At 39.0% G+C, this 20,056-nt stretch overlaps 1 protein-coding gene across 2 annotated transcripts in view; it reads left to right on the top strand.

Annotated features, from left to right (window-relative positions):
* The first annotated feature begins 324 nt into the window (after positions 1-324).
* LOC114655800 (ras-like protein family member 10B) overlaps positions 325-20,056 on the top strand; it is a 45,981-nt gene continuing 26,249 nt past the window's right edge. Inside the window, exon 1 of one of the 2 annotated variants that reach the window (XM_028807032.2) lies at positions 325-1,176. The gene's annotated coding sequence lies outside the window, so the exon portion shown is untranslated. Of the gene's footprint in view, positions 1,177-1,525; positions 1,918-20,056 lie in introns of those variants that run through there. The other variant, XM_028807033.2, reaches the window with a different exon arrangement.

Genomic DNA, 20,056 nt, shown 5'->3' with positions numbered 1-20,056 from the left:
GCAGTAAAGAAAAGGACACAAAAAATACAAATGTTTCACTTCTATACAAAGGTTTTGCCTCAAGTGTGTCCTTTGCCCATATCTGTCTCTTTTCTTCCTTAGCCCTCTTCGGAACTATTTCTGTCCACCCAATGCCATCTCTGTCCAATTCTAATGCTGCTTCTGCATTCCAGCCCACCACATCCGAGGTTAATTCCTGGTCTATTTATTCATTAAAAAAGTGGGTTTTTTTCCTAAATATACTTTGAAGACTTTCCAATTCAAACTAGCTCAAAGTCAAAGTGAGCTGTTTTGAGGCACCACCACCTAACGGGTTGTGAAGGGCTGAACGCACAAACTCCCCTCCCCACACGCAGCGCCTGACCTGAGCAGGATTCAAACTTTGGGCTTAAGAGCTGTGAGGCTGCACGGCTTACCTCTTTTCAAGATGAGCTGCTATTTGTATTGAATGCAACTGCCGTGCAAAACGTTGTCAAGCGGGGGTGCTTTTTCATGTATCTGCCTGTTATGACGGACACTCTTCATTTTAATAGCTACCTCAGCTGACACCTGCATTTGTTCCAGCCTACTGCAGCAGCAATCTCTGCAAAGATAGGACTCATGTCTCCGCTCTCCACAATTGTTTTCTTATTTTGTCTGTTAACGGAATAACAACGCCCAACGAAAAAGAGGAAGGTTCTTTTTCAAAGTGATCTTAAACAACATTGCCGTTTTGGAGCGTAGGTTCAGTGCCGAATGGCGTTTCAATGGATGATTTAAGAACAAGGTTTACTGCTGAAAGGAGTTAAACAACATAATTGATGAATGCCGAAAGGCGCTGCTTTTGTACTTCGGAGAGTATTCTGTGGTGGGCCAAGTAATCTGCCACGTCGCTGCCCATCTCCTTCATGGCCCGCAGATTTGTATTCGCCGGGGAGACTTGCAAGGGCGAGAGGGTCGCGCCAGCTGCAACTTGACGGGCTTTTTGACCCGGTGACGTGCATTGGATTCTCTCGTACGAGAAAGCGGAATATATTATTGTAAGCAGCGGAGAAAATTGCAAAGGCGCAGGGGGCTGAAGCTAAAGTAAGAGCTGCTTTTCTCATCTCTGTTATTGTGTCGGAGAGGCAGCACGAGCGGACAGCAGAGCTTCACTTCGCGGTCTTCTGCAGCCCAGTCGCGCGTACCATGCTAGAGGTAAGTGCGGTTCCGCTTTGAGGAACGCAAACAAAAAGAAGGCTCGTTTGCAGCGTGCGTCCTCCTTCTCATTTGGGGTTGTCCGGTCTGGGCTTCGACCAGTGTTGGGGTTCAAAACGGCTAACGAACGGGTCACGGGGAGACGTCGCATCGAGCGCTCCGTCGAGTGACGCGTACAGCGACAGGCGGTCGTCGCGTCGCCCAAAAGATGTAGCGGGCAGTAAATAACATGCCGTTCGCTTTCACCTCGGGGTCACTTCTGTACGCGCAGGTTATTTCTCTTACATACAACCCCCCCACAGCGCCAAGACGTGCTTGATTGGCTGCCGTGAGCGCGCTGCGCGTGTGCGAGCGTCTGCCTGCATGCGCTGGCCAGCGTCCTGACTCCAGTTTTGTAGCGCCTCTCTCTCAGCGCGCATCTCAAAGAAACAGCAGAAGAACGGTGCGATTTTCTTTCTCTTCTTCGCGGCCTTACGGACAACGACTAGGTTCAGTTTTGGCTGAACTAGACCTTGTTTGTAAGTGCCGTGACAGATTCCTGTAATGCAAGGTACCCAGGTGGGCCTCACCGTGGCCACAAGCCTCGCAACCTCTCGTTCCCACCTTTTAAGGTGAGAGAGGCCAGCTGATTGTTGTCGTAGTCTTGGACGTCGATGCAGTTGTAACAGAACGCCAGTTGCCAAATGGCTGAACGTCAGGATTACTTCAAATTGCACACATCGAAGTCTGCTTACTTTCAAGGTAAACTCTTTAACAATGTAAATTACATCCAGTTTCCCGGGACATTGCAAGGAATTAATTTCACTGATTGCCTAATCAGATGCAAATTTTGAGCAGTTGGATAACTGGCATCTCGTTATCTCTTTAAACGAGCATTAATAATTTGTACCATCGTGTCATATTTAATACATAAACAACCATCTTTTAATTTACATATCACAAAATATGTTCATTGTTTTAAACTTTTTGGATTATTTTTCTTTAACGCTCAAGCATCTTTATTTTATGTAGGCTGTGATTCTATAATAATAATAATAATAATAATACTACAGTGATTATCCATAATTTTCCTGTAATATTCTATTGAATATTATTAAACTTAATAATTTAAAATTTTCCCTTACTTTTATTTTCTCACTCAGTCATTCCTGTTTGGAGTGACAGGGAGCTAGGGCCCATTTTAGCATGGGCTGCAAGACAGGGAGCCAACCTTTGAACAGGGTACACTGGTCTAATGCGTGATATGATCATTGAGTAATACTTTTTACATTTTATTAAGAGGGCAGTTTGCCAAGATTTATTAACTTTGAGAATAATCTGAAAAAGGTGAGTTTTTGCCTTGATTAATTTAGTTTTGTTAGTAGACTGTTATCCTGGATTCTAACACATAAAGGCATGTTTTCAATGGAATTCATTTGCTGACAGAGGTATTTTAATTAGGATGCTTTCTGGTGACCCTGTGCTTATTAAAAAAAAAAAAAAAAAAAAAAAAAAAAAGCTAAGCAGTAAATAATTTTAAATGCTTTTCACCATATATTTTTTGTTTTAATTTAAATTAACATTTCTGTTTAAAAGAAAACTACTTCAGAAACTACACTGTGAAAAAAGTTGAGGAAACTTAACTAAAGTTTTGTAACTGGTTTTGGGCTTTTCTATTTGCAGTTTTACATTTTATGTAATTTTTTTCCAAACTATATCACACGCATTTAGGGCAAACTTAAAATGAATTGTTGAGGCTGAGGTTGAAATAGAGGCTAGTCATACTTAAAAAGATAAATTGAATTTGAGTGAAGTGTTTTTCTTATTAACTTAGCACAGGGGTGTCAAACTCAGATGTTGGAGGGCCCAAGGTGGCTGCAGGTTTTTGTTCAAGTCATTTTCTTAATGAGAGAACAGTTAGTGCTAATTCAAAAGACATGTTTTTTCTAAATTTTAAATGACCTGCTCCTTAGGATTCAGAACGCTGAATTGTTTCTTTCATTTTTCTAAGACGGCCATCAAAAGTTTTGTAGACCATAACACAATATTTGTCACACCTTCACTTTAAAAACAGGAACAATTCAGGGCTTTGAGTCTTAAAATGCAAGTCGCTGCAAGTGGCTGAAACAGAAATATGCAGCGTGACACCCGATCTTAGCACACTTGTTGGAAAATGGAAAATCTGATTCAAGAGAAGACCAGAGTGTTGTAATATTTGTATCTTCAGCTAGCCACTTGGTAAACAATGTATTTCACTTTTATTTAATTCTTTTATGGGAAGCATCGTTTAAATGGCAAATTTAGTTTATTAGGCTGCCATATGTACCTTTGTTGCCAGTTGCTTCTAAAACTAAAATTAAAAGTGGGTTTCAAAGTACCTGCATGAAAGTATCTTAATCTCTTGAAATGAGCATAGTTATGATGTTGACCATGTCACTGCAATAAAAAAAAATATATTTATAAGTGATACATTTCTTATGGTAAGATTTTTCATTTGAAATATTTAAGAAACAGGAGTTTTATGAAATATTTATTTTCATTTTTTGATTAAGTAAGTTTGTTAAGGATCCATATTTAAATATTAATATTTCATATTTGGCATTTGTTGGCTGTACTTGAAAGAAGGTAAGAAAACACATGGATTTCTTGTTTAGCCGACCGTAGTCTTGATATTTGGGTCTTTGGATTTTAAAAAGACTTTTTTTGATTTAAGTGTGCACTTAATGTTAAAGGTGTACCTTGATAATCTTCTGTGTTCATTGCTTCATGTGTATTCAGGTTTAGAAAAATGACGTATAATAGTAGCAATACAGATCTTGATATTTAGAGTTTGTAACAATAACAATTTTTTATGTCATTTTTTTTAGTTCAAAAGCCTAATATACAAAATTGGTTTAAGTATATTTAAATATATGAGTTGTTATGTTATGATTGTAGAAGAATCCTGATTAAAACACCTTTTTTTCTGGCCAACTTTCACAGCTTGTTGAGCCAATTAATACTTTTAATTATATAGAACAAAATGTGCAGAGATTGAGCTAACTTGAAAGGTGTGATGGCATCAGTTACTTAATGTTTAAAGTTAGGTGCACACATTTTAGGGTGTATGTCTATATCTTATACTATTTCTAAGTCTGTTCCTCAGTTTATTTATTTTCCAGCTTGTTTAATCTAGTGACAATTGTTTGGTGTCAGAGCCTTTTCTGGCTGAATCAGATGCAAGAATGTAATCAAACCTTGAAAGGGCACCAGTCTACCACATCAGTTGACTCATTAACACACTAAGCCAGTTTACAATTCCTAAACAACCCAACACTTTTTCATTCAGTTTGCTTCTCCCTCTCAGATCCAGCATCCTGATTTCAAATCTACCTGACTGTCTTTGTGCTTTTGAAGTCTGCACTCCCCAAGTCTGTATATATTTTCCTCTCACATTGCCAGCTTGTTTTATGGCATTTGCAATTTACCTCTTGTGTGAGTGTCATTGTGGGTACTTTGTCCATGGCTGTTTCCTGCCTTTTAGCCAGGTGGTTGTAATAGACTTTGGTCACTTATAGCTCTGAAATACATGAAGTGGGTTTGAGCATATAATGTTATATCACATATTCCTTTGGGACATTGTAGAAAACCCCCAGATAGGGAATATGCTTAACAACATACAGGCAGTACCAGGACCAGGATTAGAACCCAGGACACTGGAGCTGTGACACAGTGGCACATATAACTACTATTTCTGAGTTTGTAAAAATATTAAATTCTATTACTATATGTGTGTGTGTTTTACTATATGAATGCATGTCACTCAAATAATTGTAGAAGTGGATTCAAGATTGGTTTACTTGGAGTAAATTGCTTTTGATCTTAGAACTTGATCAGTCATGATTCTTTAGGGCTATGTAGACAAAAAGCTTGCACAAAATTATATTACTGACATGATGTAGTCATCCAAGGAAAATGGTACAAGATGCTGTTAAATTCACTACGCTTTTTAAATTTAGTGGTCATAGAAAATATACTTGTAAGTGTGAATCAGTAATTGATGCTGCAGCCTATCCATTGTTTGGAGATTGTCTCTTGGATTTTGTCTTGGTGACATTTCATCCTAAATAAGCAAATTTATTTCAAGAGTGTAAACGTCAGAGTAAATAAGTGTTTTTGTGTTAGTTGTGCATCCTGTCTTTGGTTGGTTCTTTTTTCATACCCAGGCTGTTGACAGTGGGCTGTGAAAGTAAAAAAGATGGATGGGAGAAAACTTTTATAAGTATTATCTCATTATGGACATACATTTCTTTAAACTTTAATTTACAAGTACTATGGTGTAAGTTGCTCATGCACAATGTCTACCTTTAAAGGTTATTGTGTGTTCTGTTAAGATTTATGGAGATGGTCCAAGGGTAGCAATATCACTCATTTTTGTTATAATAATAATAATAATTAATTCTTTACATTTGTATAGTGCTTTTATCACTACTCAAGCGCTATACACACATGGAGGACCCTTGTTATTACTTATAAAACACCTGTCAGGATTTTGATGTGTATGTTGCTTCCAATTAACTGGATACACAGCTGTATTATCTTTAGGCAATGTGTTTGAAAACACTGGAAAAATATTATACTGACTTTTCACTACATTTTTTTTCTGTTTCGTGCTTTCAATCCAGTGAGGTCAATTTTTAAATCCAAGGCTGTAAAGTTGTAAGAAAGCACACCCATATTTCTTATAGTATGCAAAATTGAATCTTAAAATAGACACCTTGTACAGGGCTTGTTTTTGCTTTGTGCCCAGTGTTGCCGGGAGAAATTTTGGCTCCTGGTATTCCAGAATTTGATTGAGTGAGTTTAAGAGTGATGTTGTATGTTTTATTGTAGACTGATTTTTTTTCATTTGGTTTACACTTTGTCTTGTTCATCTGGTAATTTGATATGTCGAGATATTGCATAGGACTTGCATTGTAGTTTTCATGAGAAATGTTGACTGTCCACTTTGGTCATCATCTCCAAGGGATACTCTTTCTTTTCTACACTGCTAGTGCCAGGAAGACAATACAGCGTGGCTACGTGTTTGGGCACCACGCTTCTGCTATATTATTTCATAGGCACTGAATCTGGGAGAAGCTAATATGGCTTGTTACTTAACAGTTCACATTTTTCACTTTTCTTTCTTATTGAAAACTTCTAAGCCCTTTGAACTTAATTGATTCAACCTTTTGCATGTGTTTACAAAATTTAATATATAGATAATAATTTAATATCCATAATACAACTAAACACCAGCAAAACCAAAGAGCTGGTGGTGGATTTTAGGAGGCCCAGGCCCCTCACGGACCCTGTGATTATCAGAGGTGACTGTGTGCAGAGGGTACAGACCTGTAAATACCTGGGAGTGCAGCTGGATGATAAATTGGACTGGACTGCCAATACTGATGCTCTGTGCAAGAGAGGACAGAGCCGACTATACTTCCAATAAGATGCTGCAGATGTTCTATCAGATGGTTATGGCGAGTGTCCTTTTCTACGCGGTGGTGTGCTTGTGTTTTTGGTTATGTTACATGGAATGAGAATTAAGTGAACCTGTGGTGCAGCATTACCAGAACTACAATACAATTACCAAAATCATTTGGTTGACAGTAAAATACCATATCTTGTAAGTACCAAATTACCAGTGGATGAAATATATGTGACTCAAAATTAATGACCTTATGTGTGATTTGATTAAACTGCACAGTTATGTTCACAAATTACCAATATGGCATAAAGCTTAGGGCATTAGACTTAAAACTACAAGATTTTTCAGTTCAGTGTGAACCTCCAAGTTGCTGCATGGCCTAGGTCATATCATTTATCTGCAAAAATGCCCGTAAATAATTTTAATTTAAACAGATGTACTAAGTTTTGACTAAGGGTAATCAGGAATAATTAAACCAAAATCTGTATATAAGATCTCTTAGCAAGTGAATCTCACCATGTACCTTGTGTGCTGTACTGTGAAGTTCAATTTACTGTTCATGGCTGGAGCTGTCACTGTCTCTTTTGTCAGCTGTTAACTAACTGTATTGTTTTGTCTAAAATGCATGTGACTACAGCTGGGTTGTGCACTATGATCAAATTAAATGTTATTGTACTTGGGAATCTATTTGGTGACTTATTCTTTAAAAATATGTTTTAAAATTAGTGTTGATATGTTATTTTGTAGAAGAGATTGAAATGCACCTCTTAGAAATTCTCGCTGTTCACTGTTTTTGACCAGATAGCTAAAAGACAGCAATGTGGTTATGATTCTCTGCTCGTGTGTGTGAGAAGCTGCAAACAGCAGCAACTGCAAAAGATGTTGTTTACTGTGTATTGTCCAATGGACAGGACATGAGATTTTCAGTCCAAGGGCTCCACAGTAATTTGTACTTCAAAATCAGCTTTGCATTTTTAGGCACATTAATCTGGTTACAGTGACTGAACCAAAACCACAAATCCATTCTAAACTGGCTTGTTTCTTCTAAATGTTTTACAAAATCAGAATGTACTCCTTTTTTGGTTGTCAGCACTACTTTCACAGAACTCTAATGGTATCTCATGCATGTGCCATTCTTATGCTGAATTATTCTTCAGAACGTTTACTGTAACTACCAAATAAAGTGTACTGGACATAAAGGAATGTCCCTACTGATGGTAACTAAGGGAAAAATAAAGACCATACAGTAAGCTGCTTTCAAGGATTAAAACATAATGGCTCAACAGATAGCATCTCTTTTAGTCATATCTCAAAAATCAGGTCAGAGTTGCATATCTGTTTGATGAAATCTGCATTTTCTATTACCTCTGACCTTATTTGTGATTATTTCTAATGTGAAAGGCACTTATGTTTTGAATTCCGGTGAATTTATTGACATCATATTTTATAATTAGTATGTCCACTTTATGTACAGTAATTCATAGAAAGTATTACAGTATATAATGTATGGTATATTTATGCATACAGTATAATTTTTTAGCCTTGGATTCAAAAGTCAAGGCAACACGTTTGCACGGTTGTTCACACTGTTGTGTCACAGCTGCAGACTACTGGGTTTATATCTTGTCCCATCCACTGTCTGTGTGTGGTTTGCCCAATCTCATGGTGTTCTCATGGGCTTTCTCCAGTTACTTGGATTTCCATCCCACAGACAATCCATATTAAGCTGATTGGTCTGTAAATATTGGCCTAGTCTGAGTGTGTGAGCGTGATAGTGTCCTCTGACAGATTGTTGCCCTTTCCAGGCTTTGTTCCTGCCTTGTCCCCAGTGTTAATGGAATAGGTTCCAGCAACTCATGGTGATTAACTGAATCAATTGGGCTTTATAAGAGATTGATGGATAAAATGAATGAATTAAATTCAGGATACACCTAAGGGATTTGCTTATACAATGTTCAGTTATAAGATAACCTTGTTAGCTTTCAGCCTTGTTCTGATAAATTTTGGGTTACATACAGTTGCACATTCCACTGAGTATAATGAAGCATTCCCACATAATACTCATTTGATGTCAGAAATGGCATGTAATGTAACCACTAAGCCTCTGCTTGATTCCATCAAGACTCATTTGAAGGAATGAGAGCTGTTTGATACATTGAGTTGTTACTTTATCACCACTTACCCCTTTGCACATAGCTTACTGCCTCATCAATGATAGCTTCATAAGTTTGGACAATGCAGTTTAAAGTAGACAACCAGAGAAAAACAGGCCACATGTGAGTTTTTACAGTCTGTAGGTAAAATGGAAAGAATAAAGTTTTAAGGAGCTTTGGATGTAACAAATTAATGGTTAATGGGAATGGTAACCCCGTTGATGCTTTCTTGTATGACAGTGCTTCAGATATATTATGAGTAGTCCATCACTAAAAACACATCTAGCACAAAATACCCTTTAAACATATGCTAATGAAAAGGGCCAAAGGAAGAAAGCAAACAGTAACAGACAGGTTATTGTCAGTCATGTTAGAGCTGAATATAATAGTAATGCTGAATGGGGCATCTCAAAATGCACAACCGACTGTGACACAGAAGGGGATTGCAGTGAATGACATAATAATTTTCTAGGCTAGTCCGCAAAAAAAAATTAGGATAATGTTGTGTGTCTCAAGGCAACAAAAGTTCTGGAATGGTTCCAGGATTTTGACATTGATTCCACCTTAATACAATGGCCTCCTTGAATTTACAGTTGATTTCAGCCCAGTTGAGCATCTGCGGGATGAGGTGCAATAAGCTAGTTGAGGTAGAGGTCCAATGCCATCTGCTTTGTAATGTCCATGGGACATATTAGTTAAGCCAGTATTTCTGTGCTGCACTGCTGAAACCTCGTTGAGCCCACACCCTAATTACGGTAATTCTTGTTGTTGTGTCTGCAAATGGAGAGACCTACTGATCATTAGGTAGGTGAAGTGTCTGCTCTTTTTATGTTGATATGGTATGGTCCTCACGCATTGCTTTTCATAGATATTTCCATTTATAGCCTGCTTTGCTACACTGCCACAGCTCACTGAGGCTCCATGGACACTGATAACCTGATGAAATCGTTTTTATTTTAGTCATACTGCTGAATATAATATAAAAGTATGCCAACACACTTAAATATCCATCAAAACATTTTGCACCAAAAATATTATAACAGTTTTTTAAAATTTCTTATAAAAGGGGGCACAATAAAAGGACACCATGCTACCAGAATTCTGATTTCTATATTCTGACAAAGATCTTTAATTATTTCTCAGTGAAACATAATTACAGTTTAACTGCCAGTTACCAGTGCCATTTTGTTTCAAAGCTGCAATATAGACATGAGTTTAAATTATCAGTAAATTGATCAACAATGTCTTTTTTATTTTTAAATTAAGAAAATGAAATATCAAAGAGACAATGTTGTCTTCTTTTCACCCCACCTACAATGGATAGTATTTAATAAGATAATGTAGTTTTTTGATATCCTAGTTTCTGCTGTCTGTCAGTTGTGTAAAATAAAAATTCTTTGTTTCAATTTGCTGCCACATTGGCCGGGCTGTATTCTGCCTCTGAGCAGGTGTCTTTAATTAGCCCACAACTTAGTTCCCCATATTTCCTATATCTTTTAGGATGTGGGAGAAAAACAACATGTAGACATGGGGATAGCATGCAAATTCCACATAGAATGTTGCCGGTCTGGAGCTGTGTGGCACCAGCACTAATTGCTATACTAATTACTACTAGGGGCGCGCTGTGCACCAGCAACTTCACGTCTCTGCTGCTCGCGTTGTGAATGGGGGGCTGAACGTGTGCTAAGGAGATACGGTTGGATCAGCTGCTGTCTTGCTGCTGCCGAGCACCATGTTCTGCTTATCGTACTAAGGTTAAGAAAATAGATAGATGTAGATCCCAGTCTTGACTGATCCTTTTTGTCTGCATGAATTCATTTTTAAAAATGTCATGTGTAAATTTTCTTTTGTTTTGTCTGACCAGGCAGCAACATGAACATGAAAGTAGAAGTGAAGATGTTGTAGGATGTTGTGTAAGCTATCATCATTACAGAATGAAAGAAGATGCATGACATATTGAATTTTACTTGTCTTTTGACATGCCCTAAGTAAAAACTATAATCCAGGTTCATTTATTTCAGATAATACAAGGTTCAAGGATACTGCACACTGCATTAGCTTGCTGAAATGTGTGTGTAGATTTCAAAAATTTAATAGAATCAGCAAATCAACTTTATAGCCTTGTCCAAGAAGCAGATGTGTTTTATGACCACATAGAATGGGTCTATGCTTGATAGTGGCTGTAAGGGTTATTTGCTAGCTCAATAACCAGAGTGGAAGGTTTTGCTATTGACAATGTAAGCAATTTTGCGTGCAAGGTCTTTGTCCCAGCATTATATATTTGCTAACCTGTGCAAACAGTTCTTGTAAAGAGTGTTTTATTTTTTTAGTTGTTTACTCTCCGTGACATTCAGGTTGTGACTCTGAAGCCTGTGCTGACAGTGACTCTTTTGTGCTGGAAAGATTAACTGGTAATCTGGTTCTTTTATATTTAGATTGTTGTGTCTCTTAAGAACCTGAGATTCATTCTCAGTGTCCTTTATGTGTCATTTACTTTAAAACAGGTTCAGCTGGCCAGGCTTTCTGCTGTGCTTGGGCCAAAAGCATAATGCTTCTGGATCATATTACAGTGCCTGTAGTGTAATTTCTACTATTACATCAAACAGCTCTTCACTAGTTCAGTGATTTTTAACTTTAATGCAGTTTACTCATGGTTAACTGACGTTTTTCAAGGTTGGTTTATCTGAGTATTATACATCAACTCATTGCTGTCTAATATTCAGTTTGCCCACAGAGTTTTGCTAATTTTACTTTTGTTGAAGCTGTAAAGTGTATCTGTAATGTACGTATGACCAAGTTGGTATTACCTTTAATACCTGTACATCAGTGTCAAGTGTGCTCAGACAATAGATCTGAGATTTGCAGGAACAATTTTAGCAGAACGGAAGCAGAAAGTAACACGTTCATGGTCCTCTTCCAAATTCACATTCCACAGTGGACAGAAGGTTAGAAAATCATTTTTAAGTTGCTCAGCAAAATGAAGTGCCTTTCCAGCTTTCAGAGTTTGTTTCTGATAACAGTGGTGTTGATCAGCATAAAGTGATTCCTTTGTAGAATTTACAAAAAAAGGGATATCTGGAACAAAACACTGCTTGAACCTGGTGACCTCAAAATGGTCTATTAGCCATCTTAGATTGGGAAAAACAGCTGGACCAGAAATGTGAAGTCAGCTTTGGTGTAACCCTCACAAAACAATACCCTCACTTAAAAACTAGGTTGCTTACTCTAGCTCTGTCTTCAGTGAATTGATGTGAGTGTGTATACAGGTGTTCCTCTCAGGAGGCCACAAGTATAAAACCTTGCTTAGATTCTATACTTAAATTTGCTTACACTCAAAAAGCAAAGACAACATACACACAAAAAATATCGGATTTATAAAAACAAACGTATGCTACATGTCATGCCATGTTCCTGCGTAAATCTCAGATCAACTAGAAATTATGCATGAATTCATGCACTTTTAGCCATTCCCTGTCTCCTCCCATCAGTAACCATGTATGGTTTGCCTATGTCCCTGAGTAAAGCCTTAACTGGAACAAAGAAAACAAAACTTCAGTGTATGTGAACTTGAGATATTACTGACTGGGGTAGGGAACCATAAAACCATTCTTTTTGCTGATTTCTCTCTTTAGCAGTCACATATAAAACAAAAACCAAGAGTGGGAGCAAGTGATATAGCTGAGTGGAGAGAACAATAGCAATGTGCCATCATGTAGCAGACACAAAAAGAAACGCAATATGAATTGACACCGGCTGCATGCACGGAACTGTGAGGTATTGAGAACATTCTTTCTAAAATTGTTAAAATATAAAATAATTTTACTAAGTAAATGTCAGTGTTGCAATACATACAAGTCTCCTTACATTCTACGTACAATATTCAAATGTCTTTGAATTACATGTTGTTTGTGGGTTATGCTACATAGTAGTTATGCTGTGTGTTGTACAGTATAACTGGTAATGGCATTGTTAGCTCTTTTGGAGGATATTGTCAAAGGCAGGCTATGCAAGAAGCAAACTTTCAGGGATCACAATAATTTTTTGGTTCATGATGATGAGTGGCTTATAAGCAGATTCAGACTTCCTAGAGCTGTTACCTTGGCGTTGTGTTTTGAATTCGAGCCTACATTACAGAAACCATCACACTGAAATCACGTCATCCATATTCCATTACAGGTTTACAGCTGTAGTATTCATTGTCACTTTTCAGTGTGAACTGGCTAACCAGTCAGCAGTCTCTCAAGTCATCCCTGAATCGTGTGAGTTCATCTGTATGGAACAGTATAATTAAGATGCTGCCCAGATACATCCAGTTTTTTTGCAGTGATTACTGATTTTCCTAATGTAACTGGCGCTATTGACTGCACATATGTTACAATAAAGTTATCACAAAATGAATTTACCTTTGGCAACAGAAAGCACTTTCGCTTAATTAATATACAGCTAATATGTGTTGCTCAGATGTATCTGACTAACATTGATGTGAGATGGCCCTGCTGAACCCATGATTCCTTTATTTTATCAAATAGTATGTGATAAGCAGACTTCAGGGTCATACTGTTTGTGATGGAAGGCTTTTTGATAACACTGCTATTGCCAGTTCACATCACACCGCACATTCTTTTTATACACAAAAAAGGTGGGCTGCACACTAAGGCATTATTATCAATGTTGAAGACACATGTATTGAAAAGCTTCTCAGTTACCTCTGACAGAGTCATTGAAATATCGCAGTGAAACAAGATTTTCTGTTCACCTCATTGTCCTGCCGTCTGGAGTGGCTAAAACGTAAACACCAAAAAAATCTGCGTAGGACTTATATATGATTAAAATTTGCCATAATGTTAAGCCAATTTTTAGGCCTAGCTTGTGTTTTATAAATTCCAAGTTTTGCATAAGAAATAGCTTATTCATGTTTTTGTACATAAGTATGTTTTATACAAGACCCCAGATCCTTAGCTATCTGAGGTCCAATGCCAGTGCAGTGACACAACGAAAACTAGGCTTATGTAGAACCTAAATTTCATATGAGAATTTCAGAGCCTACACGCAATTCTACAAGGTTGCTAAAGAACAATAATGTATTCCTGCCAGAGATACAGCCCACCAGATAGACTCCAGTGATCAAGGACAAACAGAGTACATAACAAAGTGTAATGCTGTCCACAAAGTATCAGACATCTCATAAACTGCTCATCGCTGGCCAAAGTTGTTTACTGGCTTTATTATGGTCTAATATTTAATTATTAGATAGATAGATAGATAGATAGATAGATACTTTATTAATCCCAATGGGAAATGCACATTCTCCAGCAGCAGTATAATGATACAATAAATAATATTAAATTAAAGAATGATAATAATGCAGGTGAAAAACAGACAATAACTTTGTATAATGTTAAATGTTAACGTTTACACCCCCGGGTGGAATTGAAGAGTCGCATAGTTTGGGGGAGGAACGATCTCCTCAATCTGTCAGTGGAGCAGGACATCGACAGCAGTCTGTCTCTGAAGCTGCTCTTCTGTCTGGAGATGATACTATTTAGTGGATGCAGTGGATTCTCCATAATTGATAGGAGCCTGCTGAGCACCCTTCACTCTGCCACAGATGTTAAACTGTCCAGCTCCATGCCAACAATAGAGTCTGCCTTCCTCACCAGTTTGTCCAGGCGTGAGGCGTCTTTCCTCTTAATGCTGCCTCCCCAGCACACCACCGCGTAGAAGAGGGCGCTCGCCACAACTGTCTGATAGAACATCTGCAGCATCTTATTGCAGATGTTGAAGGACGCCAGCCTTCTAAGGAAGTATAGTCGGCTCTGTCCTTTCTTGCACAGCGCATCAGTATTGGCAGTCCAGTCTAATTTATCATCCAGCTGCACTCCCAGATATTTATAGGTCTGCACCATCTGCACACAGTCACCTTTGATGATCACGGGGTCAATGAGGGGTCTGGGCCTCCTAAAATCCACCACCAACTCCTTGGTTTTGGTGGTGTTCAGTTGTAGGTGGTTTGAGTCGTACCATTTAACAAAGTCATTGATTAGGTCCCTATACTCATCCTCCAGCCCATTCCTGATACAGCCCACGATAGCAGTGTCATCAGCGAACTTTTGCACATGGCAGGACTCCGAGTTGTATTGGAAGTCCGATGTATATAGGCTGAACAGGACCGGAGAAAGTACAGTCCCTTGTGGCGCTCCTGTGTTGCTGACCACAATGTCAGACATGCAGTTCCCAAGACGCACATACTGAGGTCTATCTTTAAGATAGTCCACGATCCATGCCACTAGGTATGAATCTAATCCCATCTCTGTCAGCTTGTCCCTAAGGAGCAGAGGTTGCATTGTGTTGAAGGCGCTAGAGAAGTCTAGAAACATAATTCTTACAGCACCACTGCCTCTGTCCAAGTGAGAGTGGGATCGGTGTAGCATATAGATGATGGCATCCTCCGCTCCCACCTTCTCCTGATATGCAAACTGCAGAGGGTCAAGGACGTGTTGAACCTGTGGCCTAAGGTGGTGAAGCAGCAGCCTCTCCATGGTCTTCATCACATGTGATGTCAGAGCAACAGGCCGAAAGTCATTCAGCTCACTAGGACGTGATACCTTTGGGACTGGGGTGACACAAGATGTTTTCCAAAGCCTCAGGACTCTCCCCTGTTCCAGTCTCAGGTTGAAGATGCGCTGTAGAGGACCCCCCAGCTCCGATGCACAGACCTTCAGCAGTCGTGGCGATACTCCATCTGGACCCGCTGCTTTGCTGGCACGAAGTCTCCTCAGCTCTCTGCTCACTTGCGCTGTTGTAATTATGGGTGGGGATGTCTCTCCTATGCTGGTATCAGCAGAAGGATGTGTGGAGGGTGCAGTACTCCGAGGTGAGAGAGAGAGTGGGTTAGGGTGGTCAAACCTGTTAAAGAAGTTGTTCATTTGGTTTGCTCTCTTCACGTCTCTCTCGATGATGGTACCCCGCTTCGAGCTGCAGCCAGTGATGATCTTCATCCCATCCCACACTTCCTTCTGCAACTTCTGCTCCAGCTTTCTCCTGTACTGCTCCTTCGCCGCCCTGAGCTGGACTCGGAGTTCCTTCTGCACGCGCTTGAGCTCATGCTGATCACCGTCTTTAAAAGCCCTTTTCTTCTGGTTCAAAAGGCTGTTGATGTCACTTGTAATCCATGGCTTGTTGTTAGCATAGCAGCGTACAGTTCTTACTGGAACTACAATGTCCATACAGAAGTTGATGTAGTCAGTAGTGCAGTCAACAACTTCATCAATGTTCTCACTATGAGATCCCTGCAGGATATCCCAGTCTGTAGTTCCAAAACATTCTCTCAGAGTATTCTCAGCCTCCGGGGTCCACTTCCTGAATGATCGTGTGGTTACAGGTAGGACTCTCACTTTTGGTTTATAGTGAGGCTGAAGCAGAACCAGGTTATGATCTGCTTTCCCAAGCGCAGGCAGCGGGGTGGCGCTGTATGCATCTTTAATGTTTGCATACAGTAAATCAATAGTCTTATTTCCCCGGGTGTTACAGTCCACATACTGGGAGAAGGCAGGTAATGTTTTGTCCAGCGTCACATGGTTAAAGTCCCCAGCGATTAGCACAAGCACCTCAGGGTGCTGCGTTTGTAACTTAGCAACAGCAGAATGGATGATGTCACTCGCTGACTCCACGTCCGCCCGAGGAGGAATGTATACAATAACAACAATGACGTGTCCAAACTCTCTGGGCAAGTAATAGGGACGTAAACCTACGGCCAACAGTTCGATGTCCCTGCAGCAATTGGAGATTTTGATGTTAACATGTCCAGAGTTACACCACCGTGTATTGACATAGAGAGCGAGTCCTCCTCCTTTGTGCTTCCCACAGGTACTTGCATCTCTGTCCGCTCTAACTGTGCTAAACTCGGGTAGTTCCACATTAGCGTCTGGGATGGTGTTAGTTAGCCACGTTTCGCAAAAACACAACAAACTGCATTCTTTGTAGGTTCTGACATTTTTCACCAGCGCAGCCAGTTCGTCGATCTTATTCGAGATTGAGTTTACATTCCCCAGAATCACAGAAGGCACCGAAGGCTTAAAACGCCACTTTCTCGCAAGCCGCTTCATTTTTAGCTTAGTGCCCGCTCTGCTGCCACGATACCGCCTTTTTACCTCGTCGGGTAAATAGGGAACCACACCGGCACTGGCATTTGTTCTCAGCGCTCGAAGTTGAGTACTTGAATAGGCGAGTCACGGCGTGTAAAAATCCATGCCGATGTTGTAAAAGTAAGTGTGTCCAGTGAACAAATCCACATAAAATAAAGTGATAGGAGTGATCAATAAATAAAAATAGAAAAATAAAAGTAGAAAAGTACACATACACATACAGTCATACATGGAGCTGCTGAAAAGGGTGCCACTCTCGGCGGTGCCGGATGTTATGATGTTATATTATTATGCTACACATACATATATTAATGTATGCATCAAGTAAACATTTGGGTTTTATGAGCTTTTTAAATGCAACTGCCCAGTAGAGAGCAAGAGGTATTTTACTCTGGTAAAGCATACATTTCTCATCCTCAACTGTGCTTTAAGTTGAGAGAGATTAATATGATGTGACATAAAAAGTCACAAGGAGTAATTGGTTCATGAAAAAGCTTGTAAAATCAAGAAACTAAACTGGTTTTCTGAAAATGAAAAATCTCTAGATGAAATCTAAAGGTAATTCTGTGTTGTGTTTGTTTTCTGCCTATCAGGGTTGTTGTGTGGGTGTGTGTGTATGTATATATATATATATATATATATATATATATATATATATATATATATATATATTGTGGGAAACAGGCTGGACACAGACAGGCAGACATTGTTTTGTCACTCAACACACGTTTATTTACACTATATACAAGTATGACACACGCACAAAACCCAGTTCCACAGCATCAATCACCCCAAAAGTCCAGGCCCTTTCATAATGCCTCATCTCTCTTCTGGTCCGCCTCCACTCCTCTCCTCCGAGCTCCGTCCTATTCCACCCGACTCCAGCCATTGAATGGAGGGAGGCGGCCCCTTTTATAATCACCCGGATGTGCTCCAGGTGCCTCCTGACAATCTTACGCCGGCACTCCCCAGTGTGGCAGAAGTGCCAGCTGCGCACCTGGAAGCACTCCGGGTGTCCCTGATCCTCTTCCCCCCCCAGCACTTCCGGGTGTGGTGGAAGTGCTGAGGTCCAGGGCTACAAAGGCATTGGGGTGCCCCCTGGCAGTGACCACGGGCCCCTACAGGGTTGAGCTTCAAAGCTCTGTACCCATGGTCCCCATAGCCACCAGGGTGGTCGCCCCCACATGGTCTGGGGGAGGCGTAAGCCCTCCTCCGGTCCTCCTGGGCATCCCGGCTGGGTACCACCCCCAGCCACCTGTGACTATTATCTATCTATATTTATATATATATATATATAATATACAAGATTTTCAAAGTTTAATATGAGATGTGCTTGTTAGTAAAAGCATATCTCATATTAAACTTTGAAAATCTAGTTCGGTAATGTATGATAACAGTGTCTTGACACTTACAATTTACTTTTTGTGTACTGCAACCTTGTTGCCCATTGTCTACATTTAAATGTTAACAAATATATTTATAGTTCATAAAGCAATGCCAGCATGTTTGTCAAATCCAGCAAGTTCATAATCTCCTTGTTGTTAATTAATTGAATTTAAATTAGTATCATTTGTGGTAGAGATTGGTTTCATTTCTGCCTTTTTGTAATTGTAGTTCATTAAGTACTCGTAAAGCACCTTGAGCTACACCCTTGTATGAAAATGTGCTATATAAATGATGTTGCTATGAAGAAGCATTTTATAGTCATACAAATTATTTGCAGTGACAAATTGGGGTCATACTCTTTGGTAATTGTACACAATACCTGCACTCTTTATTGATTACTGACTTGTTTTTTTGGTTCATAAAACTAATTAAATTGCCTAAAAACAGTTTTGTCTATTATCTGAACCCTTTAATTGCATTTTACTTCTATTAAATTGAAATACAAAGCTGACTATTGTCCATTTTTAATTATACATGGCTTGTTCTCCTCAGTAAAACTTCAACTCCCAGATTGCAACATGTACACATTACATTCCATCAAAAGCAAAAAAAAAAAAATGTGAGAAGCTTCAAATCTGATGGGAGCTTCAAATGAAATAGTGTTGACTGACTGCTTAATTGAGAGTGAGAAAATGTCGACATTTAGGGCAGCAAAAAAGAAAATGATGAATTTTTGTGGATCCTGCATGTGTAAAAAAAAAGGAAAACAGTGGACAGTGCATCAATCCCTTAGCCTATTGCCTACCATTACTCAGCATCAGATTACCTTGTGAGAATAGGTGGGAGAAGAGAGATGAGCAGCAGACCATGTAATTCAGCTGTTTACCCAATATGTCTCTCTGGGAATTATGCCAGAGTAACCACTGTACAGTTGTTTGTTTGTTTGTTTGTATTTTTGTTTTTTAAAGCATCGCTAAATCCATGCTCGTTTTTATATAAAAGGAGTATGCAGGCAGGTTCTGAAAATTGATGAATGAATATTAATTTAGCATACAGATAATTTTTGATGAACATAAAGAAATGTCTTTTATGTAGAATTGCTGTGCATTTTCTTGCAAATGTAGGATATAATCAGTGGTGAAATACAGTACAGTACATTTATATTAAATATGCCAAGAATTTGAGAATTTTGTAGTGATAAAAATATTTTTTGGATAATGCTTTCTAATGTAGCTGCTTTTACTTAATGTACATTTTAATTTCAAAGTAAAGCTTCATGATTGGCATTACTCATAAATAAACTTTGCAGAAAATGCTCAGTTAAGTATGCAATTATAAAACTGTCAGTTTTTGCAGCATTTTGTTTCATGGCATTGGGTCGAATGGCCTAAACATCCTGATTGACCTGTATTGTACAACCTGATTTATGTTTTTTTTTAAACGAGACAGTCTATGGTTTATATAATCAAATGAAGCAGCTTTTTGCAAACTGTTAGTGTTACTAGTGTGACCAGATGGCTGCATGAAATCAGGTTGCTACATTCTAAAAATGTTTTTCAAATGTGCAATCTAATGATTTCAGTTCATCCAGTTATAATAGTGCACTAGAATTGAAATGCAACTGTCATAAAAGTGAGGTGATCAGAATCGGTGAAGACTGATATGTAGGTCTCAAACAATTTGCTCTTTGTGATTGAAATATTCAGTGAATGAAATGTACAAATCTAAAAGTCTGATGAACAATTTTCAGAAAATATCAAAGTTGCCAT

The sequence above is a fragment of the Erpetoichthys calabaricus genome, chromosome 8 (assembly GCF_900747795.2).
Source record: "Erpetoichthys calabaricus chromosome 8, fErpCal1.3, whole genome shotgun sequence".
Lineage (NCBI taxonomy): Eukaryota > Metazoa > Chordata > Cladistia > Polypteriformes > Polypteridae > Erpetoichthys > Erpetoichthys calabaricus.
The sequence above is the reverse complement of the archived record's forward strand: the minus strand, read 5'-3'. Positions and strand labels throughout refer to the sequence as shown.